Here is a 27,565-nt window from a genome sequence, read left to right as displayed (position 1 = left end):
ATAACGATACATTAAAATAGTTTTCAATGGTCAAAGCAAAATTGTGGAAGGTTTTGTAACAGCAAATCGTATTGTTTTTCTACAATATTTTTTATTCGGGTGTATCAAATCTGTATTCTATATGCGTATGTAAAAATCTGTATAATACAGATAAATCTGTATAAATGGCATCTCTGCCCACAACAAACTTTGACTTCTGCTCGCACACATTCTAATTTCGTATATAGCAGCCCTTACACGTGACAATATTATTGTCAATCCAAAGTATTGTCAATACCATCAATCCAATTGACTTGGTAACTTGAGTCCGCATTTTTCGAGAAAATCAAGTGTTTGGAGCTTCAAATATTGCAAATGAATATTAAAATATAGAGAGAAAAGACTATTGCACATATTTCACAGTTTCTCTCTGGAGAGAAAGTATTGTTGGATTGATGAGCAGTTTTGATTTTTTGACAATATTTTCGTCAATCCAATGAAGTTTCCATTAAGCTGCCCTTACACGAGACAATATTATTGTCAATACAAGGAGTATTGACAATACTTTTGATCGTGTAATGGAAACTTCATTGGATTGACGAAAATATTGTCAAAAAATCAAAACTGCTCATCAATCCAACAATACTTTCTCTCCAGAGAGGAAACTGCCAAATATGTGCAATGAACTCATCTCTCAATATTTCAATGTTCATTTGCAATATTTGAAGCTCCAAACGCTTGATTTTCTCAAAAAATTCGGACTCAAGTTACCAAGTCAATTGGATTGACGGTATTGACAATACTTTGGATTGACAATAATATTGTCACGTGTAAGGGCTGCTTTACACGATCAAAAGTATTGTCAATACTCCTTGTATTGACAATAATATTGTCTCGTGTAAGGGCCGCTTATGAATAGATCGGTGGCACAAACCGACGTGAACATTTCAAAAGAACCTTAAAACAATTGACAGATTCTCTTTGTTTACTTTCTCTTTCGATTATATCTGCGTTATTACGCTATTGTTCGTTACATGTATGATACTATTACAAAGCTGGAGATATTTTCTTTCATTCTAAATGCAAATTTGGTAAGTGAACGTGAAAATTTAGGTGTTATTAACAGAAGAGAAAGTAAACAAAGAGAATCTCTCATTGGTTTATGTGCCCTTATGAAATGTTCACGTCGAAACGTTTCTTGGGGGGCCGAGTGTCGCTAGAAAATGACAGACGTGAAGGAAGACTAATTTAAGCTCGCACATCCAAAACAATTGAAATAGTTCATGATTATGTTGCGAATGATCGTAATGTTTCTCTAGAACATAAGAGAAGAGGCTTTGAATATTGGCAAAGAAACGATTCGTCTCATTCTTCACGAGAATTTGGTCAAATGACAATAGGTCTGTGAAAAGTTTGTCCCGCGCTCATTGATGGAGAAGTAGAAATCACTATTTTTCGATAGCAAAGGCATCATCCACTGGTGCATTTTATATCGAAGTTTTGAAGCATTTGATGACCAGAATCCGTCGTACTCGATCCGAATATCCAGAAAAATGGTGATCCGTCAGTTTTTGGCCCGGAATCAAGTTTGTGTGTTGCTTTTTTGAAGATGTTGAGACAATCAAAACTAGAGTGCCTGTAACCAGAGTGACGACTTCTCATCCGTTCCCGATCAGATGGTAATAACTGAATTATAACAACAGGAGTAATATATTTCAAAAATATTTTGTAACAAATTTTGTAATATTTTTGGCTGGTAAGCTGTTGAAATAACAAAAATCATAACTCTAGCAGTATCCAAAAAACAGATTTAAAAAAATTTGTATCACAATGTCCGAAAGTAGAAATTTATAACAATAGTTGTAATTAATTAAATACAATAACGAATAGTCCTGAATAAATTGTAAAATGAAACAAATGAGGCTTTTACAGAGCTGATTACCGAAGCTTTAGCTGTTTGAGAGTCAGTTAAAGTTTTACCGGCATGCACAAATATTAATTGGTGTGTAATTTCGGTTAGCTTCTAACAGAAATGATGAACCTAAAAGTCTGGATTTGGAGTACTGATAAACTGTTTGGTTGAGAACGAACAGTTTTTAAACAGGAAAACAAAATGGATTTATTACTAAGGAATATAATTTCACAGTTCTGCCATTTATGAGTTGTGTCCACCTAGAAAAGAATAATCACTCAGCTTTCCTGGTACTACGGAAGTAATGATTTCGTTATACATTTAATTTGCCACGTATAATGCTGGGAGTTAGTCTTGGCACGCTGCGATCTTGATTACCAAACAAATGACACAACTGTCGAACATTCCCGCTTATGCATGGCTGCCAGATGGTTGGCTAAACGCTGCCAGCTGGAAATATATAGCTGGCAGACATTCTGGTGACCGACTGCCTCACCGCTGCCAGGAATACAACTCAAACGATACACCCGTATCCACCAGGATTTTTCCACATTGAAATCTTTGACATTTCCAGCGAAGGTTAGAAGATGAAAACGCTCGGCTAACTTAGATACAGGCGACTTTGTTTTGTCAAATTGGATTTGACAACCGTCACTTAATCAATTTTGGTAGCCGTCTGGTGGCCATGGCTGCCCAGGTAGCCAAAACGCTATGCGGGTTCTTCCACACGAACCACTTGCTTTGACACGCGGCCACAAGAAAGTTGACAAATGCGGTCAAGTCAAACAAAGTCATCGTTCAACAAAAACACACCCGCCGGGACTGGGCTGCTAACGAAAACAATATTTATATGAATGAATAACAAAATTAACGACGTCCTTATTGCAGTCATTTTTCCTCTGCTCGGCAGCTCCTTCTGCCCTGTGATGATGACGAAGATGACGTCCCTGTTTTTTTTATCCTATTATTTTTACCATTCCGTTCCACCTGTACGACACAGCAAAAAAAAAGAATATCCGGACGGAAGCCACAGGGTATCGATTTTCCAGCCGTCGCCATTGTTCGCGTGGACTCCTATCTAGCCTCAACTGATGTTCGAATGTGGAAACTCTGGACCGTTACGCATCTGGGACCAAGTGGTTGTGGAAGTAGATATACTGTTTTTGAGAACTTTGAAGTTTCTGGATGGAACGCGTATAGCGACACATTACAGCGTGTGCCATAGCAAAAATGTAAAAATAAGTTCGAACAGAAGTTTTCACCAGAGTTGCTAGGTATTTTCAGAGAAATTTTGTATTATTCTGATTATAAAATCTGTATTTATCTGTATTTACAATGAAATCAAAATGTTTTCGAATGAATTGGTTTGGGAGAATATTATTCCCACGTTTCATGGTTTTAGAATGAAAAATTCGAACTCAACAATCGGAATCAACAGAACATAATTTCAATTCCATCTACTTTCACAATGTTGACTTCGTAAGTTGACGTGGGATTTCAGAGTTGTGTTTCATAACAGTTTCTGAGTTGTGTTTCATAACATCCAGAGTAGTATGTGCCTTCAACCTAAATAAGCATCATGCCTACTGTTCAATTTTTATATTTACTTCTACACTCAAGCAAATTGAGTAGTAAAAATCATAAGGCAAATCTTATGATGCATCAAAAATCACCAAAATCATAATTTCATAAGATTAATATGAACAATATACCTCTGCAACATACATCTCATCTATCACTATAATAGTTTTCATACGAACAACTTATGAACTCCACAATATATGAGAGAAGTTATGTTTGTTATAGAAATTTCGCACAATATTCCTAAAAAGTTCGTATGAATTTCATAAGGCGTTGTATTGGAATTCCAATTTTCGTGATTTCATAAGGCGGTCTTATGATTCGCTTACGATATTCTTGTGGCTAAAAACCATACGAAATCATTATGAAATTCCATATATTTTTTGCCTGAGTGTAGGTTGTTAAAGTGGCATCGAAGCAAGAGTAGCAATGCGTCAAAATTTTGCTCATATATTTCGAAAATCCTAGCTACTCGCACGTAAAGTATTTGAAATTAATTAATGTGGCCAAACTCACTGTTGCTAATATGATAAAAATATTCGGGGAACGTTTGTCGAACGCCAGGAAAACTAAACCGGGGAGAAATCGAACGCCGGATACAAAATCATAGAAAAGTGTAGCCCGGACTCATTGTAGTGGGATCAATGTTTAAAGGAAACACTCTTCAAATGTTTCCTCAATGTGTTTTCAAATGCTCACTTCAATTTCATTTTATATGAATCTCACAAGTATTTAATGTTTCACTATTCACATAATATTTGCAACTAATAGGTTGGCTTGATGCTGGACAGGATTTAGCAATGATTTATTGATAAATTGCCTTGATCCTAGTTCACCCTTTTGAGTTTACTGCCCACTAAAAATAAGATAACGCCCTCTGGTGGGCTGTACGGACTAGTTTAGGAATCACTGATCTAGCGCAACGAAAATTCCGAGTGACGGCAGTTGAACTGTCATTCCACACTCATCTCAACAACGTTGCATCTTACATATTTTGTTGTCTTGATTATGACCCACGTGCTTTGCTTGCTTTTACCATTGGAGCCCATATCAAATCGAATAACTCTTTCGGGATACGTTTTAATTTGATAATTTATATCTAGGAATTTATGGATTTGAGAACAAATGTTACTATACAATGAAATTTCCTATAATTTTGAGTGATTTACATTTCGGATGAAATTTTGTGAACTTTGCTGGAGCTGTGACCAGAAGAGAGAGACCTCGCTTCTGATGATCTTTCTGCAAGCTCAATATCGTTATAAATCAGTGCGGATCATCATATATCTACACATGTTTAAGATTTTCAGATCAATTTGTGATTCATCCATTAATTATGGAACTTTTATCTTGTTACTGTCACCCGCTTGCATGTGCCTGGCAGCGTCTGCCAGAAGGTTTTACCGGAGAATTCCGGCCAGAGTCTGGTAATAATTCAACAACCGTTTCCGGCAGAGAATTTCACCTTGTGGTTTTTAACGGTTCTGTTTCTGCCGGATTCTAGCCATACAAAACCGGCAGGGTCGTTTTGAATCCGTCTTTTATTTTTAGAGCCTTTGGATTTATTTTTTTCATTAGAAGTTTAAATGATGGACAATAACATAGCATTTGCACTACCCGACTTTGACAGCTGCCGGAATCTTGCAGACTTCTGCCGACTGCCAGAATTTCTCACAACCGGGTAAAATGTACCCGTTAAGGGTCGGGTAGGGTTCAGGACTTTTGAAGAAATCATTCTTTTTTTCTTTGTATTTTTTTATGGAAGAACATTTCAAGAATATTTTGTAAAATTTTCAATCCCATCCGACAAAACTCTGGAAGTTATGGGTCTATATCTTTTCTTATCTCATACTGTATATTTTGTACTTAATTAGAATTAGCTGACACCAGACGAGTGAAAAGGCAAGATTTCGGCGTACGTAAAATGATTCATTATATCAAAATGCAAAGAAAAAATATAATTTTTCAAAAATGTTAGACCCTACGCACCCTTTAGGAAAATAAATTGTTTTCTTCGACTTTATAGACAATAAACTTTAAATGCGTTTTTTCCCGAAAGCACGTATTAAAAGTCCGTGTCCATCGTCATTTAAAAATTACTTCACCAATTATTTTCAATTTCGGAACCAACTTCCTACGTATAAAATATACTAACCCCAACGTTTTTCTTTTCGGCTTTTGTTACTTTCGAGAGGTCTTACGGCTACAAATAGCGAATTTTTTATGAAAAATCGCATTTTTAACGTTAACGTCTACTATTTTGATTTGATTTTATGACTTATGATAATTCTGCGCTGATGTATAGGACACCTCAAGTCATGATTTCTATAGCGCGTCTTCAAAAATACTCCTTCACCGACTTTTTTCTCATTAGTTTTCTACGAAACAAATTACAAAATGTTGTTCGAATGATGCTTTGTATTATGCAAAACTTTTGCATTTATTGTTTTGAATGATAAAACTAAATTTGATCTACTCTGAAAAAAAATGTTTTTTGTTCAATCATCGCACCAATCCTTTCTTATTGAATACTGCGTCGTTACTAGTTTACAGTTATTAAGGCGGGACCAATTAGAGTAAAAAAAGCCGCTCGTAGAACTGATCACGGTGCGATTTAAATTAATACCGACACTAGTATATCAGCGAAAGAAAATATCAATATGTTCTTTGGGTTTGATTTCTTGTGCCTATAAAAACCAAATCATTGATGTTAGGCTTTTTCTGCTGAATATTGTCACTAGCTAGGTGCTCAAAGCAGATTTACACACCAAGCCACAATCGCCATCGAATAGGCTTGAGCGCCATATGTTACGGATTCGGAGAAGACTTATAAGACAATAGTGGATATGTGTCCGAATTTTCGGAAACAAGCTGAAAACATCCAAAAGCAAAATTTTTCGTCTGAGTTTATATAATTATCTAACAATCTTTGTGTGGATTGTCCGATTGTATCATTGTCATTGCTTCTTTTTGTTGTGAGACACACTGTACGTATGTAACAGAATTTGCACGCTTCGTCTGAATGTCTGTACAGACATGATGGCAACGGAACGGAACACTGACAGTTCGCGTGTTCTTCCCGTCGAGTCTTATCAAGTCTTGCGCTCCGCTTGTGCGTCCTGAACCAGAGCAGACAATTTCTCGTCTCGCAACACTTGCAACCCAGTAGGCCGAGTGGTTATGGTAACGCGATAGATGGTTTTCTCCATGCCTGAACGCGTTCTACTTTTTGCAGTTGTACTAAGAGCAAAAGAAAGATGGACGGCCGACGCCTACCGGCTTCTGGATGATAGTTGAGTGCAAGGGTTTTCAAGGAGGTGAACGTCTGAATAGAGTGCATGGATTTCCGGAAACACCATGTGTTGTGTGTTGTATATTTTGCCACGATGAACATTGACGCAGTAATGTAGGTATTGTTAAAAACCATGCCAGTGGAAGTTCTGCAGAAAATATCCGGACATTTTGCTGTCTTTTGTCATGTGAGTTTTTGTTGTTGTTGTTGCTGCTGCTTCTTCTCAGATATGTCTGAGGTTATTTACACAGTCAATGCACAGCCTCGGTTCGTTCCAGGACAGTTCCAGATGTGATATAACGTTCAAGCAAAAATACGAAATGCTATTTCTAGGGTTTTGCCGTTGTTTGCCATGTGTGCTCGACGATTTTCGGCATAACGATGCCGGTGGAATAAATTTACACCAGTTTCGATCCGATCTCTGCGGGGAACCCCGGATGTGACTAATCGATTTGCAGTGTGTTCAACAAGTTTATTGTTCTCTGCAATATTCAATCATTTTCTTTTTGGTCTAGTTTCGACATTTCTCGATGACATCGATTCATTCCTAGTAGGCAATATCGAATCGAATACCCCGAAAAAATTCACCAATCATTTCCACTGCATCGGAATGAAAATGAATTGCATTTGAAAGAACACTCGACGTGGTGAAAAAAAGCAGCTACTTTCGAGCCTGAAGTGCGTATGAGTGGCGGAACATTGGCAGTTTGGTAAACAACTCGAAAAAAATTGCAAACTGATGCAGAATGCCACTCAACAAACATAAATTACGCTTTTCGCAGCAATTTCGTATCCTCTCCTGATGGACTGGCAATGATGCGGTGGAGTCGATGTCACATCCTTGACAACGGAACCTCCCGGACGCGTGCAATGTGCTTACGGATGGTATGGCGCTGGCAGGTATAAAACTACGTCAAGTTCTTCCAGCACGAACCGGGGACTCGGTTGTACGATCTAAACCGAGCAGTGCAGCGCAGCGGAGCCATCCTGGCTCGGTCGACGGAGAGGGATGGTGGTGGAACTAGGTCACAGGATGAATTATGCATATTTTAATCGTGCCGTAAAACGGTCTCCAGCCTTTTTTTCGGGATACGAAGCATACTTTCTACTTATCGTGTATATGTGCATTGCTCTTGCTCTTGGTGTAGGTTCTGGGGAATCAGGAACGAGAAATGTGCACACGAAGGCAGAAACCGTAACTGAAGTGTGCGACATGCGGATGGCATAAAATTGGAAAATAAAAAGAAATTCCCTTCGTCCTGAGTGGGAGAATTGCTGTCTGGCTGGTGGACTTTTATGAAGAGCCTCTTCTTTAGTGCATTCGGTACTCGAATTATTGTGGCATTTACGTTTCCCGACTGTTTCTGGGAATGTGGCTTGCTTTGACCTAGCTCCCAGAGCAAAAGCAAACGTGCCAGGGTTGAGTGTCATTCGACAGCAGCTCTTCGTTGACACATCGTCAACAGGGTTACCACAGGTTTTACAAACACTTAATTCTGTGATAAAGAACGGTTTCCATGTCAACAACGTCATTCAATCCATTCGCTCGATAGCTAAATATTTGCATAGTTCTGCGATGGCATACCGACCTATTTCCTGTAAATTCCAGTACACATTCCGCTAGTTGAAGCTGGTTCTGCCAATCGAACCATTTGGATTTATATTCAGCAGATTTCCGGAATCGAAAATCAATCGGTTTTGGCAGTAAAGAAATCGAAACTTTTCTTATTACGGCATTCCACTTAGTGTAGTTTTTTTTCATTTGGCAGATTCTCGTGTCGCTGCCACACAGAAAAAAAAGTTACATTTCCTGACGGCTTTTACAGACGGGTATTGGTCACGTGAATTTAAGAGGAATTTCCAGTCCATTATCGGTGGGGGGTCCACTCGAGAACTCGCCCTCGAAACGTCAAACAGAGCGAGAGCAGCTTGAGAAACTGTAAAAGTATGGTATATCATCGTTTGATTAAATATCTGCCCAGCCCTTATTACCATAAAATTTCCATCAACTTCTGAACGGAGCCGATCGATTCCGTTGCTCTTCGATGCGGTACATGACAAGCGAATGGAAACAAGGATCAAAGCTCCGTGAGAAATTGCGCAATATGGGATTTAGTCGGTGATCAATTCGTTCCGTCTTTTTCTTCTTCCTTCTGTTCCGGAACAAACGACGTTAAGTGCAGAAGAAACGCGGGAGGAGAAAAGGATTCGAAAGCAATTTTCCAAACGAAAGTGGTACGGTCAGTCAGGAAAACGTGACCGCTGTCTTCTGCTTTTTTGCAAGAAGTCATACCAGGGTTGATGATGTCACGGTTGAGGCACAGTGTCTTTTCTACAAGTGGATCGTAACATCATTCTATCGAAATTGTAGCTTATTTTGATACTTGCCAGAGTTAACGCTGCCGTTCTAAGAGTAAATTCAGAGTTTCATTAGTTTTATACGGGAGACCAATAGCAGAAGTTTTAGGGCGCTGGCACTGGCAACCCCAGTTTTACTCAAGTTCCAAATATAAAAAAGATCTATAATAGAACTGGGTCTGAAACAAACGTATCCCTACCCAACCGTTTTTGTTTTATTTATTCGAACAGTTCTACGGTCGAATTTCAAACTGGTATACGCTGCCGTTCTATTTTTTGCCTTCTTCAGGGCATATTCAGTAGTGTTCTAATTCTAGATGTATAATTTATGTCAGTTTTAGAATTTTAATCTGGATTTTATAATAAGAAACACTGGGAGCCAACAGTGTTTTACTCGTGTTTCAAATATACAAAAAAACGGCATTCGAATAAATAAAACTAGAACGGCTGGCTGGGGATACGTTTGTTTCAGTTTCAGTTATATTAAAGACCACCCATATGAATCGTGCAGCTGCTGAATTTGCTCTAAAATCTGAATAGCAAGAGAAACTGGCAACCCCAGCAGTGTTTTACTCCCCTCTTAGAAAAAAAAGTTCAACGGTGGCTTTTCGTTGGTCCAAGCAACGCCAAATTAATCGTTCAACGGGAGGCCAAGACGGGACCTTCGTTTGTCGATTTTGAAACACACCGTCGAACCGAATGCCATTTTTTTCAGTCAACAAACCCGGCAGACAGAGGTTCACTGTTGAACCATTTTTAATATGAGGAGTTGGAACCCCGTTGGACTAGTTTTACAGGAAATTTTCTGAAGTTTTTTCCATTTGTTTTTTTAAACCAACACTGCATACCTGTACAATTCCTCTACTTCATGTAAAATAACAACAAATTTTCATTCTATATAAAGGTAACACCTAATTTTCACAATATTTTTGCAAGAAAATAAACAACAACAAACAGTACTAACTGAACGAATATTATGTGCAGAATGTCGTTCAACGAACGCTCAACGACCAACAAAATATAATCGCTTGCTGAGTGGGTCGTGTTTCAAATGTAGAAAAAATAGAACGGGATCGAATGCCAGTTTTAAATTAGGTTGCTATTGAATTTCATCCGGATCCGACTTCCAGTTCCGGAGTTAGAAGGACGATGCAAGAATGGGGTAAATTCTTCAAAACTTAATTCAAATTTAAATCAATTTGTAGGTTAGGTTAGCTGCTGGCCACGTGAACCGACTTAGGTACTAGTATATTTTCAGTTCCCGGTTCCGAAAGTACCGAAAATAGTGGTCAAAAGCTCAACAACGGACGGAACTGCGGTTTTCTAGAGATGTCTCATTTTTTACAAACTTAGACTCGAATGAAAAGTTTTTCGGTACCATAGACTGCCAGTGACTGTTGCTTTGACTGCCTTTGTAATATTTATGAAAACATGAGTTGTACACTACTAGATGGATTAAAACAGGATTCTAGATCTACTAGAGGACTACGGCAAGAGTCTGGCAACAATGCAACCGGCCGGCCGAGAATTTCACCTAACGGTTATTAACGGTTCTGTTTCTACCGGATTTTTACCATACAAGACTGGTAGAACCGTTCTGAATCGGTTCTTCGTTTTTAGCGCCTTTGGTCTTATATTTTCCATTAGAAGTTTGAATGAAGGGCAGTCATGGGAAAATTCATTCTTCCACCTTACAACACTCGATATTAATTCATCCCCGTTTCACCGTAGAAAAATCGGAACGCTGGAAACGGAACCACCAATCATGAACCGTTTTGATGAATCTTTCCAACTTCATTTTGCTTGTATAATCTGAAAAGTGAGTGAAACAGAACCGCCAGTGAGATGAGAACGAATTTTCAGAAATGAAACAATTACCAGCAGAATAAATAGCGAAACCATACTGAGCGAGTGAAAGTCCACTCACTCGTCGAATATATTTTATAACTCAGTCCAGTCGGTGTAGAAATTCAAAATTTTGTTAAAACTTCACATGTATCTGTTTTTACAAACAAATAATAAAAATCCTAATCTATCTTACACCCAATCATTCAAGCTGTATGATGATCAGTTATTTTAAATTTAGAATCACAGCGTTGCGTACACGCTAACGCGATCTCTTTGTTTCATCCTAGTACAAAATCAATAATCTAGTTATATCTTTACTCTTTAAGGGCATGTTCAGGAGTGTTCCAGTTCTAGATGCATAATTTATGTCAGTAATAAAATTTTAATCTGGATATTAGAGCAAATTCAGCAGCTGCGAGATTCATATGGGTGGTCTATAATATAACTGAAACTGAATTAAACGTATCCCCAGCAAGCCGTTCTAGTTTTATTTATTCGACCAGTTCTTCTGTCAAATTTAAAACTGGTCTACGATGCCGTTCTATTTTTTTGTATATTTGAAACACGAGTGAAACACTGCTGGGGCTGCCAGTTTTTCTTGTTATAAAATCCAGATTTAAATTTTGTAACTGACATAAATTATGCATCTAGAACTAAAACACTCCTGAATATGCCCTTATAGCAGCAGAGTTTTACTCGTGTTTCAAAATATAGTTCGGCAGGGTATACCAGTTTTAAATTTGACAGTAGAACTGTTCGAATAAATAAAATTAAATCGGCTTGCTGGAGATATGTTTGTTCTAGTTCCATTTCTATTATAGATCTCGCATATAAAACTACCAGCTGCTGGATTACTCTAACCAAACTCAACGATATGGAATTCATTCATTAACAGGGATGCCAGATCAGCCTACACACTACAAATGCTCGAAAGAAATCGATAAATTTTGTGAAAACTAAAAGCACGCACTTTTTTACCCGTATTATGAAACTGATGGTGTGACTATGAATCTCGTTCGTTAATCCTTATTTTCAGTGAAGCCATTTGATCCGAAACTCAATAACTTTCATTTCGACGATTATTATATTTTTAATTTGTGTTTAGTTTTGAACATATATTCTGGCATCCCTGCATAACAATCTGTCATGTCCAATGTTTATTATTTTTGGTGTTAATTAAAGTCCGTATTTTTTACAACAAACCGGCTTTTCATTTTTCTCTGAGAATTTACGGTAAATAAATTCAAATAATTTTTAAAATCTTGGTGACGCCTGAGTGCATTCGTGTCTTTTTTTAGATCAATTCTACATTCAAACGTTTACCTACACGAAACTGAGATGGAAAAATTGTTTTATCTGTTTGATATGGCATGTGTGTTGTACTAATGAAATGAAAATAAGTTTTAAAAATGTCATGAAGAGGAAAATGATAATAATTATGATGAGAGTTATAGATAAATTTCAGGAATGAATAAACACGATTAAAGGAAACGAAACAACTTGAATTTCTCTTTAATTGAAAAATGAGATTCGCAGTTACACAGATTGACATTTAAGCAATTCTGTCACATAATTGGCTTCTTCGTCGCTCAATATTTCAGATATCTGTTCCAGTAAGTCAGAATTTAGTTTCAAAACAAGTAAATTTTCCACTGATTTTTCACATAAACGCATTCGATGATCGGTGAGAATCAGTTTAAGTCCACTAAAGGCACGTTCAACGGAAACCTGAGTTGAAGGAGCAACCAAAACTACCATTGCCAAACGGTGAAGAATTGGAGAGATAATTTTGTGTGACTCCCAATACTTCAGAATGTCGAATCGAACATCTGAGCAAGTGTTATCTGAATGCTGTATTGTTATTGGTACTTTCTCGCGTATTTCTAAATCCTTTATCTGAGATACCACAGATTCGTTTATCGAATGTGATATTCCCGTCGGAATGTCTTCTTCTTCGAAATATGATGACAGGTATTTGTCTAGTTCATCTTGCGGCTCACTTGTTGATGTGGATTGATTAACTTGAACATTCACACCTTCAATTTCGTTGAGACGATGATGCAACTGAAGAAGAAATTTCTGTAATTTTATAGAAACCCGATTGAATCAGAATACTTTTTGTTCAATGATATTATCTTACTTGAACTTTTTCTTTATCTTCTGAAGATATGCGCTTCGAACCTAAGAAGTTTAATCTCGGGTCTAAATACAAGCATGCTTTGAATTGCATTGTATCAACGAGTTTTTGTGTTCTAATTTTAAATGCTGCCAATAAACGCTTTGCGAGTACATTTGATTTCATTTTATCCAGTTGCGCTTGGCACTGAAGCCAGTATATGTAAAAATCTGATAGCGGACAATGAATTTTCTGCAGCTTCAGCGTAAGAACGAATGCTGGTTCGAATGCGTCGCGGAATTTCTCAATAAATGGCCAATGTGATGTAAGATCTGTAAAAAATAAATATGAAAAAAATCTAAGTAAATGAAAAATTGTATCAAATTCACCTGTCTCCGGAAAAACAGTTTTCAGCAAATTGAAAAACTGACGTTGATTGAGAAGAGATGACAACATCAGATATTTGCTATTCCATCTAGTATCGTTAGCAATAGGAGGCAGATGAGCATTGTGGATTTTAAATATTTTTTGGTACTCGCGATGCCGCAATTTGACTACAATCTTTTGTATTTTTGTGATTCGTTCTTGATAGGGTTTTACAACATCCCACACAGCTAATTGTGCTGTATGAGCGGCGCATCGTGTACTGTCGAGAATTTCTTCCATTCGCCAGCATTCACCATCGTCAATGTTTGATAAAATGAATTTTGTTTCCTCCTGCTTATCTTCACTGAAATCGTCACATTGTACAGTATCATCTGATGTTGTGCTACAATTGTCTATCTCAATGCTCTCGAAACTTTCAGCATTTTGCATCTCATCAGGTAGCTCGAAAATGTAACGCACTTCTTCATTAGCTACTAGCAAGTTGATTGAGGGGTTTTCCAAGCTAGATTTTTCCAGCATTTCCTTCAATACTTTAACAGTCGCCACCATATTACTGCCATTATCGTGAGCAATGGAGTACACCTGTTTCATATCTACACTATATTCGGCCAGAGTATTCATTATAACATCTTTTAAATTTTCTTTTGTCTGGCGGCTATGCATCTCTTGAATTGCTGAAATATTGATGATAAATAAATGTTATTGTTTTGTTTTTATACAGAATATTTCATCTTACCAAGATTTCGAACAACAACTTTATTGTTATGATAATATTGAGCATTTATGCCTAACACCTGACGATTACCTCGCGTAGCACTATCTATTTTCAAACTTATGAGTTTTTGAGACATTTCGTTTTTAATAAAATTTCTAGCCAGTATCGAGCTTTTGTCAATGAGATCTGAAATAGCCTTTCTGTTCAGGGTCATACTGGCAGCCTCGTAAAGCGGTCCCAGTAAAATTTTACATGCAGAACTTTCAAAAAAGCTATACGGTAAGTTACTTTCAGTTAAAAGTAAAAGAGTTCCACAAACTAGGTTCTTTTTGTTTGAGTCCACAATGAGTTTCTTATATTTCTTTTTTACTTGTGCTGAGTCGGTGCCATCAACTCGACGAGAAGACAATCCTAGTCTATCAAAGACGATCGGATGAAGAGCCTCAACATGTCTTTTAAAATTACCAGGATTCATAATCGATTGCCCGTATGAGCACTTGCTCTCGGCGATGCATTTGAACATCCCGTCCTGCTCTCGAATAACCTGCATTAACAAGGCTTTTTGCGTTGGTTTTGAGCGTTTCATTCTATAAAAAAAATTTCATCCACCTAAAGCTCATATATATGATATTAGTATTCTACCTAAATTTCTTTGTTACGATAGATGTTAAACATTAGTCGAATTTTACAGAAACCGGATTTAAAAACGCTGAATTAACTAACGATTGAAACAAGCACGGCCTCACTGAATGTCTCACTAAAAAAAAACAACATTCGAATCTGATTGAGTCACATCTGAAAGTCACTTCGTAGAATGAATAAAAGAATGAAACCTGCATTCGATAGGAACGAATGGCATCGGTACAACACTACACAGCTAATTTAGTGAGTGAACGTTTGGGCTGGCTGTGATGAATATTTTTTAACTCGTACGTTCTGATGCATACATAACAAATGACAGATTGAGATATATAGGCAAATGAATGGTTATGAATGAATTGTAACTGAATTTTTCCCATGCCTGATGAAGGGCTCTTGCACTACCAAACATGATATGCAAAGCTTCATCTCTCAATATAGCAGTATTTTCATTTCATTTACCTGATCTCAAGATTTGTTTTCATTTTTGGAAGTGCATGCAGGATTGACGAAAATCAAATGAAGTCGAACAGAAAAAAAAGAAGGAAGAGCGGTCTTGCAAGATGTCACGTGGCGAGTACATGCCGAAAATTCGCGTGCAAAATTTTGACAGTTGCCGGAAATTTGTCAGGCTGCCAGCTGCCAGAATTTTTCACAAGCGGGTAAAATTCTGCTGGTGCTGCCAGATTTTTTGTTATAATTTTCAGATTTAATCTTTAAAGCTAACATAAATTATGTATCTAGAATTAGAACACTCCTGAACCTACCTTAATTTTTTCTACACAGTTAAAATAATGTACTCATTTATGTCGATTATTCGACCCATTTCCTACAAAACTGGGAAACTCATTTAATTGGTAGGTAAACATTCCTCAATAATGAGTAAAGCGAATGTGTGTCAAAAATTGGGTTTTATATGAAAGAAGGATTCGAGAATGGGTAGAAAATTACACATTTTTAAAATGATTCAGAACTCAAACATAACGGATTGTTTGAAAACAGCGTATGAATTTATAAGATCATCTACGTTTTAGGTTTACAAATGTGATAAAATCATTTAGGCAAACTCCGCTTTGTGAAAAATTGTGAACTCGTAAAACAACAATCAAACAAAACAAATGGGAACCTAGATTAAAATAATGTTAGAACTTACTCAAACTGGACAAATAGGCTAGCTATGTACTAATTCTAATGATTTACAAAAACCCGTTCTCTCGCTTCCTAAAATAACTTATGGGTAGTATTTTACCCAATTTAATATGCTGAAAAGTGCCCTACTTTTGACAGCTCGAATCAGAGCTGCCAACTATTTTTTCAAAAATCTGTATTTGGCGGAAAAATCTGTCGGAAAAATCGGACGGAAAAATTTGGCGGAAAAAAAGATCGTTCCACCTGGTTTAACCCTATGGAATCAAACACAAAAAGTACGGGTGTGTAATGTCAGAGACATAACTGGATGTCGTGAATACGAATAAAACTGACACACTTTCTTTATACTTCCGAATTCGAATTGGTAGTTGATCGATTGTGTGAATTGTGCAACTTTCCCCTTTTTCACTACTTGAATTTCAAACGACGCGCCTAGACTAAATTACAGATTAGTTACATTAATCATTCTGAAACGCAATTAAATATAATGAAATAACTAGATAGTTCTATATAATAAAAATGGGCCGTATAGAGTACAGTAAAGCAAAATTTCGCATAATTCTTTGAGAGTATTATTATGGTTCTAAAAAGAACCGAACAGAATTGTAGAATAACGAATTGGACCTGAGTTCAAGAACTAAATTTAGAACTAGAACAGAAGTTCTGCTTTCATTGCCGACTGCTCCACCTGACGACTTGAGTCCAAATGAGAGTTGCGACCTGACCGTTTGAGGTTTTTAACCACGCAGAAGGTGCACTCTCCGAAGCTGCTGGTCCCACGACGTCTGCTTGCATCCAACACACAAGAAGAAATGATCGAATTTCGACCACGGTTCCCCTTTTATACGCAGTCAGTTGAAGGTATGTGCCTGACTACCTCAAAATCGTCGTCCTTACGCGAAAAAGCCAAGCAAAAGTAAAGAGTTTTCCGCGTTGTTTTAAAAATTTGAGAAAACTTAATATTTGAGTTGTTTGTGGTTATCTCACACTGTTCAAAATATTATCCTAAATTCCTGATCATATTTTTGAAGAAATGGTGAAAGAATTATGTTGCTGCCTTTAATACAAGTCGAGATATTCACGATTAAGTTCTGCCCATTCTTCCATATGGCTAATTTTGAAAAGGCACCCCATAGTAAAGTAAGTCGTATTCACGACAAAACTGAAAATCGGTATTTATCTGTATGAAAATTGAATTATCGGTATTTTAAGAGATCATAGCAGTATTTCTGTATCGCGTACAAAACTCGGTATAGTTGGCAGCATTGGCTCGAATTGATGTCGAAAACAGGTATTTGTGGTACTCATAAATGGTCATTTTAATTTAATCGTGTCTATTTGAAACACACTTCTGGGGTTGCCAGTTTTTCTTGTTAAAATTTCCCAGATTTCAATTTTAAAGTGCTGCAGACAGTGCCGTAAAATTTCATTTGCAATCGAATGATATCAGATAAAAATGAAATTTGTGGCCATTTGAAGTCATTTGCTTGCTCAGTTTCAAGGGCCAAATAGTCTAGCTGCTTCATTGTCTTTGCTGTCGGTAGTGAGCAATTTCGAATGAATAGCATTATGAATCGAGTAAAGTATTGAAAATGAAAACTGAAGGAGGGCACTGTTATTTTATGTGCAATGTTTACATAAACCTCATTTGAAGGCCGCTCTCACACTATTGAAAGAGATATTTTGTTACTTCAAGAGATCATCTGACGGTAGTTGAACTGTGCTTTGATTCGAAGAGAATCGATTGAAGAACTGAATGCTGCCGGTTCGGTACGTCAGCGAACGTTGTGTGTGGCGAAGTGTGAAGTTTTCTGCAGTTTACTGTTTTTTTTTTTTCCGATTTTACAATATTTGTGCTGATATTCTGCAGATTTTCGTAGTTTTCTACAGACAGAGTTTAAAAGGTGCTAAATTTTGAAACTGATTCGGTCGTTCATATTTTGCTCGCTAAATTAAAGAATCTATTCAACGTGGTCACCACGACGTAGCGTGATGGTGATTCTTTTGACATATCCCATAAGTTTAAGAAAAATTTTGAATCATTTTTTTCCATTGTACGTGAGTTTATTCGTTCAAACTCACGTAAAATGATAATATGGTAACACATTACGAATATGGGTAAAAAAGTAATTATTCACGAATTGTCTTCAAAGGCATTATTTAAAACTGTCCTCAAAATCTTGGATGAAATTTGAAATTATCAGTTCACATATAGATTTGATTTAGGTGATAAAACATGTGCAAATAAACGAATCGTTTGGTCGAAATTCCTGGCAAATCAGAGGATTCATTTGCTTGGGAACAAAATCAATCGTGTTGGCAGCATATCACTCCAAAATCACGCCAAGTCGCGTCAAAAGATTCTACTTCATGTGCCGGTACAGATGTTCACTGGCTTTGTACGAGCTGGGAAGGCCCTGGCAAGAATGTTCCGAACCGTTTGAAAGCTAGCGTTGTACCTTCTGGGCCACATCTCAGCTGACGATCCAACAGCTAACTGGTTCCTGGTTCCAGTTTTTTTTTCGAAGGTTCGCTCATTCCTTTCCAAATCCAGGATTTTCTTGTAGATTTTAAGCACACGACAAACTGCTGTTTCCGGCATCTTCAGCGCTTTAGTCAGCTTGGAACCGGTCCACTTGGGATTTTCCAAGAGTTTGCACACAATATTTTTTCTTCTTTCGAATTCAATTTGACTTTATTTCTGAACGCCACCGACAACTTTGATCAAACGTGCACCAGTTGTTTTCTTTAGAAGCATAAACAAACCATTGTCAAACATATTTTGATTTTCAACACTACCCGCATAGCTTTTTGACTACCTGGGCAGCCATGGCCACCAGACGGCTACCAAAATTGATTCAGTGACGGTTGTCAAATCCAATTTGAAAAAACAAAGTCGCCTGTGTCTAAGTAAGCCGAGCGTTTTCATCTTCTCACCTTCGCTGAAAATGTCAAAGATTTCAATGTGGAAAAATCCTGATGGACACGGTTGTATCGTTTGAGTTGTATATCTGGCAGCGGTGAGGCAGTCGGTCACCAGAATGTCTGCCAGCCATATTTTTCCAGCTGGCAGCGTTTTGTCAGCCATCTGGCAGCCATGCGTATGCGGGTATAAGCGAGCTAGAAGTGCGCGAGGGGCCTACCAATTTACCTTCAGTTAGCGCTTAGCTACACGGACAAAAATCCATTGCTGGTACAATGATAAAGAAATTATGGTGTCTTCTCATGAGATCATACCAATTATTAATAATGTGATAAGCAAAATGATTTACGTTAGGAACTTGTTTTATTCCATATTCAGATCACCAACATAAAAAGAATAACATTTTTCTCAGAATTATATTAGCAAATGATATGATTTGGATATTTGTAACTTTTGAACAGAACAAGAAACTCAATTTATACAAATTTCAGGTTAAAACCTTTGTAATTAAGGAAAATTATCTTAATTATTGTCTATTATCTTGAAGGCTTGTTACATTTCTTCTTCTTTACGTATGCTTCATTAAATGTGCACTCCGAGTAATGCCTGTGACATCAGTTTGAGGCTTTCAGTAAACGTCAGACATCGTCGACATTTCGTTTTCTCAAGGAAAGGACACGTGGCATGAAGGCCCCTACATGGAATGATTCAATTTCGGTTCATTTGCATTTGGTGCAGCTCACGGTTACCCTTAATTAAAACCATTTCTTCGGAACCTTTCGTTCCAGACCCTTGGAATGCAATTGTTCTTCACTAATTGCAACAAACTGAGACTGAGAGGGACTGCATCGGGGACTGCCTCATCAGTAGCCATTAGAGAATTTTCCTTTTCTTCTCGTAAATGACAAATTCACGCTCCCCCATTTCGTGTTCGTTCGATGGGGCAGTTTGCCCCGTTAGTCTATTTTTAGGAAGGAAAAACCAGTTCCAATCCAGCAATTTTCAACCTGAATTCTGTAGTGCTGCTGTGCTTCTTGGTCGAACTGACAAATAAAATCGATAAGAGTGAGTGAGAGAGAGAGAGAGAGAAAACTCTCGGTTAGGGAAAATAATAGTGAATGAGTACGATTCCGAAACTGACCAAATGGGCCAGATATGCAATCGAGTCGGCCTTGCGAAGGTGCACTCTATTTTAGCTTGCCGTATCAGTCAGAGTGGAAATGACACATATAGCGTTCCAGGAGTTTGGTTATTTGCTCAATTTTCCACCCAGCTCTGCATTGTGAGTGGATGGGACGGGTTGAACATGCACACTTTCGCAATGATTGCAGTTCTAGTTTATGGACACTCGTATCCTGTTATTCCCGACGTATATTGCGTTCGTGCCAGGAAGGCAGTGGTAGTACTATCACCGTCGCTGTTCCTACTACTACTACTACTAGTAGTAGTAGTAGTACTAGTACTATTACTACTGTCAGCATTAATAGTACTACCAACTGTACGGTACCGGTTACTCGTTAGGCATCATCACCGTCATCATCAGCATCATCATCGACGTCCTTAGTGGAAAAGTTTCAAGGATTTCATTAGATTTTGGAGCCTTGCAATATGCGCTTACGACAGAACGACGGTAAACGAATATTTCGATGCTCAACGGACTTGTAAATACATTGAAAAGCACAAATTATTTCTCTGTAGAGTTTTTATCGTTATACTGATTTTTGCCTTTCTCTATAGAAAGGTATTAGAATTGCTGGAAAAACCGACTTTCGAACGGAGCCTCGGAGACCCATAGTGTTATATACCATTCGACTCAGTTCGTCGAGATCGGAAAATGTCTGTGTTTGTGTGTGTGTGTGTGTGTGTGTGTATGTGTGTGCACTTTTCGAAGATATTTGAACGCGCTCAATTTTCTCAGAGATGGCTGAACCGATTCGAACAAACTTGGGCTCGTTTGAAAGCTACTGTCGGGCCATTGATCAAGTTCGAAGATCAAATGGCTGTGACTTTTGGTTCCGGAGATATGATTGTATAAGTGACGTAACCGACAAAAAGCGTTGTATTTGAACGCGCTCAATTTTCTCAGAGATGGCTGAACCGATTTTAACAAACTTAGGCTCGTTTGAAAGCTACTATCGGATCATTGATCAAGTTCGAAGATCAAATGGCTGTGACTTTTGGTTCCGGAGATATGATTGTATAAGTGACGTAACCGACAAAAAGCGTTGTATTTGAACGCGCTCAATTTTCTCAGAGATGGCTGATCCGATTTTAACAAACTTGGGCTCGTTTGAAAGCTAGTGTCGTGCCATTGATCAAGTTCGAAGATCAAATGGTTGTGACTTTTGGTTCCAGATATATAATTGTATAAGTGACGTAACCGACAAAACACGTTGATTTTTACCGCTCTTATATATATAAGGGTGCCAAAATTTTGGGATCACCTCTATTTTCGTTAAGTTCTAGTGCTCAAAAGTTTAAGCACCTCGAAAAAAGCCTTCATGCAAAATTTGACCTAAATCGGACATGCTTAAGGGGTGCTGCCCGGTGGTAAAGGTTTGACAATTTTCGATCTTGAAAAAGCACCATAGGGGGGAGTACATGAAATTTCCAAAATCGAAAATTTTTTTTGATGCCAAAACTCTTAAAACTGCATAAAACATCGAAATTTAGTGTCATCTCAAAAAAATTTTTTTTTGAAAAAATCAACTTTCTGGGACTTAGAAAAATTTTTATATTTTGTATTTTTTGTATAAGTGAACTACTCGAATCAATCTGAATCAATTGGTGTCAAAATTAGTATCCAAAATTATTTAATAAAAGTATGAAACATATTTTCATGAGACTGTTATGAAAGAAGAGAAAGGCATTATCACACCACTAGGTGGATTAAGAAGGGTTTTTCTCTTGTAATTAAATTGTACCCACATTTCCAGCTCGGAATAAATTCAGATAGGAATCCGCGTAGATGGAAAATTTACGTTCAGAATTTCAAGAGGAATTCAGTATGAATTCCGAATCAATGCGGACTCCAGTGCAATAAACGATATCGAATGAATTTCGCCGCCAACCGATTAGTTCGGAAATCTGGTTACCATGGTCTAGCTGGAGTGTGATAAAATAGCGTAAGTTGTCTGAATTTTTGCTAATAAATTCATGAAACGAGCGAAAACTCATAAAAAGAAATTTCGTATCTACACAAAACCACTTGGTAGTGCCGAAGATAAACTCAAAATAGAGTGGTCTACGATTTCTCCTGTATCATTTGAATAAGACCCCTCGACTCGGCTCACTGTCAGTTCCAGTCCAATCATTTGAAGCAACACAAAAGGCGTCTGATCGCTACATGCGTCGTAACTATGACAATGTTTGTTTATCTTTGAAAAAATATCAAGTTACAGTATGAACGATATGGAGCAATTATGCTTCATATCCAATGATTCTTAAGATAATAAAGTAAAAATAACTAATGATTATTGCTTAGAATTCGTTTAGTTAGATATTCCACGAAGCATTTTAAAATCAATGGAAGCAACAAATCATTTTGTGCTGCATGTTTACATATGTTTGCTTCCTTTCTAGCTTGTTTTGTTTCCATGGCATTTTGACGGAGCTTGTCGACGCTTATTAACGAAGGGTAAATAAAATTATAATATAACTGAGGCTACTGGTTCACGTGCACTGACCAAACATTTTTCAATGGATCGTACACACTTATTTACCGATATACAGTTCGGTAATGTTTTTGCGGAAAAAATCATCACTTTGATTTAAATAACCGAATTGTCCGCTATTCTTATAAAAATTGACGTATTCCGCATAATTTTTTTCCCGAAATTCGGTTGTCGAAAATACATGTACCGAAAACTTGGTAATTTTGTACCGAACAGTTTGCACTTTGAAATAATTCGGTAAATTTGACAGAAATAGTACGAAACGATCAGCAGTTTATCAACTTTTAACGATTCGTTTGGTAAAAATTGCCGAATCCAATTGTTATACGCAAACACGCCATTTTGTATTTTAGTTGAATTTTAGCAAAGTGAGTAAATTAGAGTCAATTTTGAACAAAGTTCAATGTCTGGATGCTTCGTTATTCGAACTATTTAGTAAGTAATATAATTCTTTCTACAACATTTCATCTTAATAATAGATGGATGCAATCACTTGTTTTTTTGTCGGAAGTTTTAATTTAATTTTATAGAAAAAAATTTATATATTAAATAAATAACAAAATGCATTTGAATTTCAATTGTTTTGGTGTGTGTTTTCCGAAATTTCAAACATTAAAGTAAATATTTAATATGGATTTCATGCTATACTGAACTGTATGAATAACTGAACTAGTTTGTTGTTTTGCCTTTCTCTATAGAAAGGTATTAGAATTGCTGGAAAAACCGACTTTCGAACGGAGCCTCGGAGACCCATAGTGTTATATACCATTCGACTCAGCTCGACGAGATCGGAAAATGTCTGTGTGTGTGTGTGTATGTGTGTGTGTATGTGTATGTGTATGTGTGTGTATGTGTGTGCACTTTTCGAAGATATTTGAACGCGCTCAATTTTCTCAGAGATGGCTCAACCGATTTTAACAAACTTGGGCTCGTTTGAAAGCTACTATCGGGGCATTGATCAAGTTCGAAGATAAAATGGCTGTGACTTTTGGTTCCGGAGATATGATTGTATAAGTGACGTAACCGACAAAAAGCGTTGTATTTGAACGCGCTCAATTTTCTCAGAGATGGCTGAACCGATTTGAACAAACTTGGACTCGTTTGAAAGCTACTGGCGGGCCATTGATCAAGTTCGAAGATCAAATGGCTGTGACTTTTGGTTCCGGAGAAATGATTGTATAAGTGACGTAACCGACAAAAAGCGTTGTATTTGAACGCGCTCAATTTTCTCAGAGATGGCTGAACCGATTTGAACAAACTTGGACTCGTTTGAAAGCTACTGGCGGGCCATTGATCAAGTTCGAAGATCAAATGGCTGTGACTTTTGGTTCCGGAGATATGATTGTATAAGTAACGTAACCGACAAAAAGCGTTGTATTTGAACGCGCTCAATTTTCTCAGAGATGGCTGAACCGATTTGAACAAACTTGGACTCGTTTGAAAGCTACTGGCGGGCCATTGATCAAGTTCGAAGATCAAATGGCTGTGACTTTTGGTTCCGGAGATATGATTGTATAAGTGACGTAACCGACAAAAAGCGTTGTATTTGAACGCGCTCAATTTTCTCAGAGATGGCTGATCCGATTTGAACAAACTTGGGCTCGTTTGAAAGCTACTGTCGGGCCGTTAATCAAGTTCGAAGATCAAATGGTTGTGACTTTTGGTTCCAGATATATGATGGTATAAGTGACGTAACCGACAAAACACGTTGATTTTTACCGCTCTTGTATATATAAGGGTGCCAAAATTTTGGGATCAACTCTATTTTCGTAAAGTTCTAGTGCTCAAAAGTTTAAGCACCTCGAAAAAAGCCTTCATGCAAAATTTGACCTAAATTGGACATGCTTAAGGGGTGCTGCCCGGTGGTAAAGGTTTGACAATTATCGATCTTGAAAAAGCACCATAGGGGGGAGTACATGAAATTTCCAAATTCGAAAAATTTTTTTGATGCCAAAATTCTTAAAACTGCATAAAACATCGAAATTTAGTGCCATCTCAAAAAAAAAATTTTTGAAAAAATCAACTTTCTGGGACTTATAAAAATTTTCATATTTTTTCTAAGTCCCAAAAAGTCGATTTTTTCAAAAAATTTTTTTTTCGAGATGACACTAAATCTCGACGTTTCATGCAATTCTAAGCCTTTTGGCATCAAAAATTTTTTTTCGATTTCGAAAATTTCATGTACTCCCCCCTATGGTGATTTTTCAAGATATATGAAAACATCACTAAGTGGACTAAGAAGGCTTTTCACTGTTCTCATACAAATAGGCAACGCAAATGTCAAGCACTAGTTTGGAAAAATGATGCTGACTGTGTGACATGAACACTGAAGCATGCTTTTGTGAACTACTCGAATCAATCTGAATCAATTGGCGTCTAAAATTATTTAATAAATGTATGAAACATATTTTCATGAGATTGTTAAGAAAGAAGAGAAAGGCATTATCACACCACTTGGTGGATTAAGAAGGGTTTTTAGATTAGCATCACTGTTCTCATACAAATAGGCAACGCAAATGTCAAACACTAGTTTGGAAAAATGATGCTGACTGTGTGACATAAACACTGAAGCATGCTTTTGTGAACTACTCGAATCAATCTGCATCAATTGTTGTCAAAATTAGTGTCCAAAATTATTTAATAAAAGTATGAAACATATTTTCATGAGATTGTTATGAAAGAAGAGAAAGGTATTATCACATTACTAGGTGGATTAAGAAGGGTTTTTTGAGAATACGTTCGGTTATCTTCCCGTGCTGACTAAACAGTATAATATTCATTTAGGGGTTAGCCAAATTTTGTGCTAGGGCACATAACCGTTTTTATTATTTTTACGTTTCGTCTTTGACTCATCAGTGCAGAGCAGTTCAAATTGAACTGCTTAGTGCTAAACTCGGCAGTTCAATTTGAACCGCTGAGCAGACGTAAAGTTTCTGCTACCCTCATCACAAATTACTGTTCAGTATAGTGAAAAATGACAGCTCGAACAAACTTCAGTTTTACGGAACGTCAATAAATAATAATAAATCGTCAATAAATAAATTACTGAACTGAATACGGTACATTCAGCTGAGTAAAAAGTCGGTGAAAATATTACTGAGTTCGGCAAAAAAAATGAAGTGTGTATGGGATATTGTAATCTTGAGTTTAACCAAAGACATCATATTAACAAGATATCCAGCTCTCACATTTCTCGAACAAATCATTGGAAACGTCCTTTTTTGCGAGCATGGCACCCTCAGGCGAGTCCGCATCGAATTTCGTACATAGAAGTAGGGGAGAGAAATGTCAAATTCGTGCGCGCCAAAATAGTAGCTCTGCGCACCCATACAATTGACATAATACGTTGAATTGATACCGTGCGATGGCGTTGCTGAACTGAAGATTGATTTCGCTCCAAACTGACAGAGTCTGGCTTAACTTTGGTAGTGCGGTTAAAAAAAATACAAGTATTTTTTTTTTCAAGACACAATTTTCATCCGTATTCCTGGTGGCTCGGAATTGTGACACCGTGAGATCAAGGTTTTAATGTGACAATACAAATCTATATATCTGACAGTTAATAAGAGACTTTTCAAATCAAAAGTAGTTTCCAGACAGGTTTTCAAGCAGTTTGTCGAGTATATTTTGCGAGTAGTTTCTTGAGCAATTTTTCTAGCTGATTTTGTGCATTTGTGAGAGTTGTATTTTAATAGTTTTTAGAGCAGTTTTAACGAGTTTTATTGAGCAGTTTTAGTGCGTTTTTTAATGCCGTTTTTCATTGAAAAACACAGGTGACGTGGACTGCTCTGATTTTGCACTCACGTGCAGAAATGCAATATTCTGACGGTGTTTTTTCTGCTTGAAAGTGCAAAACCAGAGCAATCCACGTCACCACTGTGTTTCAATGAGAAACGTTATAGGTAATTAATTAAAAATTCTTTTTCGAACTCTGTAACAAATGATTTTTTGAAAAGCTCTTAAGTAGTTTCGAGTAGTATTTGACAGTTTTTTGAGTCGTTTCACGAGCAGTTTTTTAATGTTCGAGGTCATTTTTCGAGAAGGTTTTGAGCATATCTTCGAGTGATTTTTCAAATTTTTCACTCAGTTTTTTCGTACCGTTGCAGAAGCTGCTATTTCGAGCAGTTAGTGAGTATTAATTCGAGTAGTTATTTAAAAGTTTTTCGAACATTTTTCTTTAAGTAGTTTTACGAGCAGTTCTTGAGAACGTTATGAGCATTTTTTCTAGTAGTTTTAGAAAGTCACTCGAGCAGAGTTTTTGAGCAGTTTTGCGAACAGTTTTTTGGCATTTTCGAGTAGTTTTTAACAGTTTAATAGTAGTAGTTTTTAATCAGTTTTCCTATTTTTTTAGAATCCGCTTTTTCTAGCAGTCATTGAGTGTTACTTCGAGCAGTCGTCAAAAAGAATAGATTTTCAAGCAGTTTTCGAGTACTCGAATAGTGGTTTTGAGCAATATTCTTTCCGAGCAATTTTTCGAGAAGTTAATGAAAAATTAAGCATTTTTCTAGTTTTGAATAGTTATTCGAGCAGCATTTTGAACTGTTTTACATGCAACTTTTTCTAGAAATTAGAAACAGTTTTTCAAGTTGTTTTAACAGTTTTCAAGTAGTTTGTCAAACTATTTATAGTGCAGTTTTTGAGTATTCGAACTGTGGCTTGGAGCTTATTATTCTAGCTGTTTTTAAAAACATTATTTCCGATCAAATTTTCAAGAATCTTATGAGCATTTGTTTTGTTTTTTTTGTTTTTAATAGTTATGAGCAGCATTTTGAGCTGTTTTACAAGAAGCTTTTGCTTTTTTCAATTGTTTTTGACAGTTTTTGAGCAGTGTTTAGAGATGTTTGTTTTTGAGCATCCGAGTTTTTTATGCAGTTTTTCGAGCAGTTTTTAAAAAAAAAACTTCGAACTCTTCGAACACATAGTTTTCAAGTAATTTTTTTATAGCTTCTCAAGCTGTTTAACAAGTAGTTTTTCAAGAAGCATTTTTCGAGT

At 37.0% G+C, this 27,565-nt stretch overlaps 1 protein-coding gene across 2 annotated transcripts in view; it reads left to right on the top strand.

Annotated features, from left to right (window-relative positions):
• LOC131433731 (rho GTPase-activating protein 100F) overlaps positions 1-27,565 on the top strand; it is a 116,024-nt gene that overhangs the window by 11,235 nt on the left and 77,224 nt on the right. The window lies entirely within an intron of this gene.

The sequence above is a fragment of the Malaya genurostris genome, chromosome 1 (assembly GCF_030247185.1).
Source record: "Malaya genurostris strain Urasoe2022 chromosome 1, Malgen_1.1, whole genome shotgun sequence".
Classification (NCBI taxonomy): domain Eukaryota; kingdom Metazoa; phylum Arthropoda; class Insecta; order Diptera; family Culicidae; genus Malaya; species Malaya genurostris.
The sequence above is the reverse complement of the archived record's forward strand: the minus strand, read 5'-3'. Positions and strand labels throughout refer to the sequence as shown.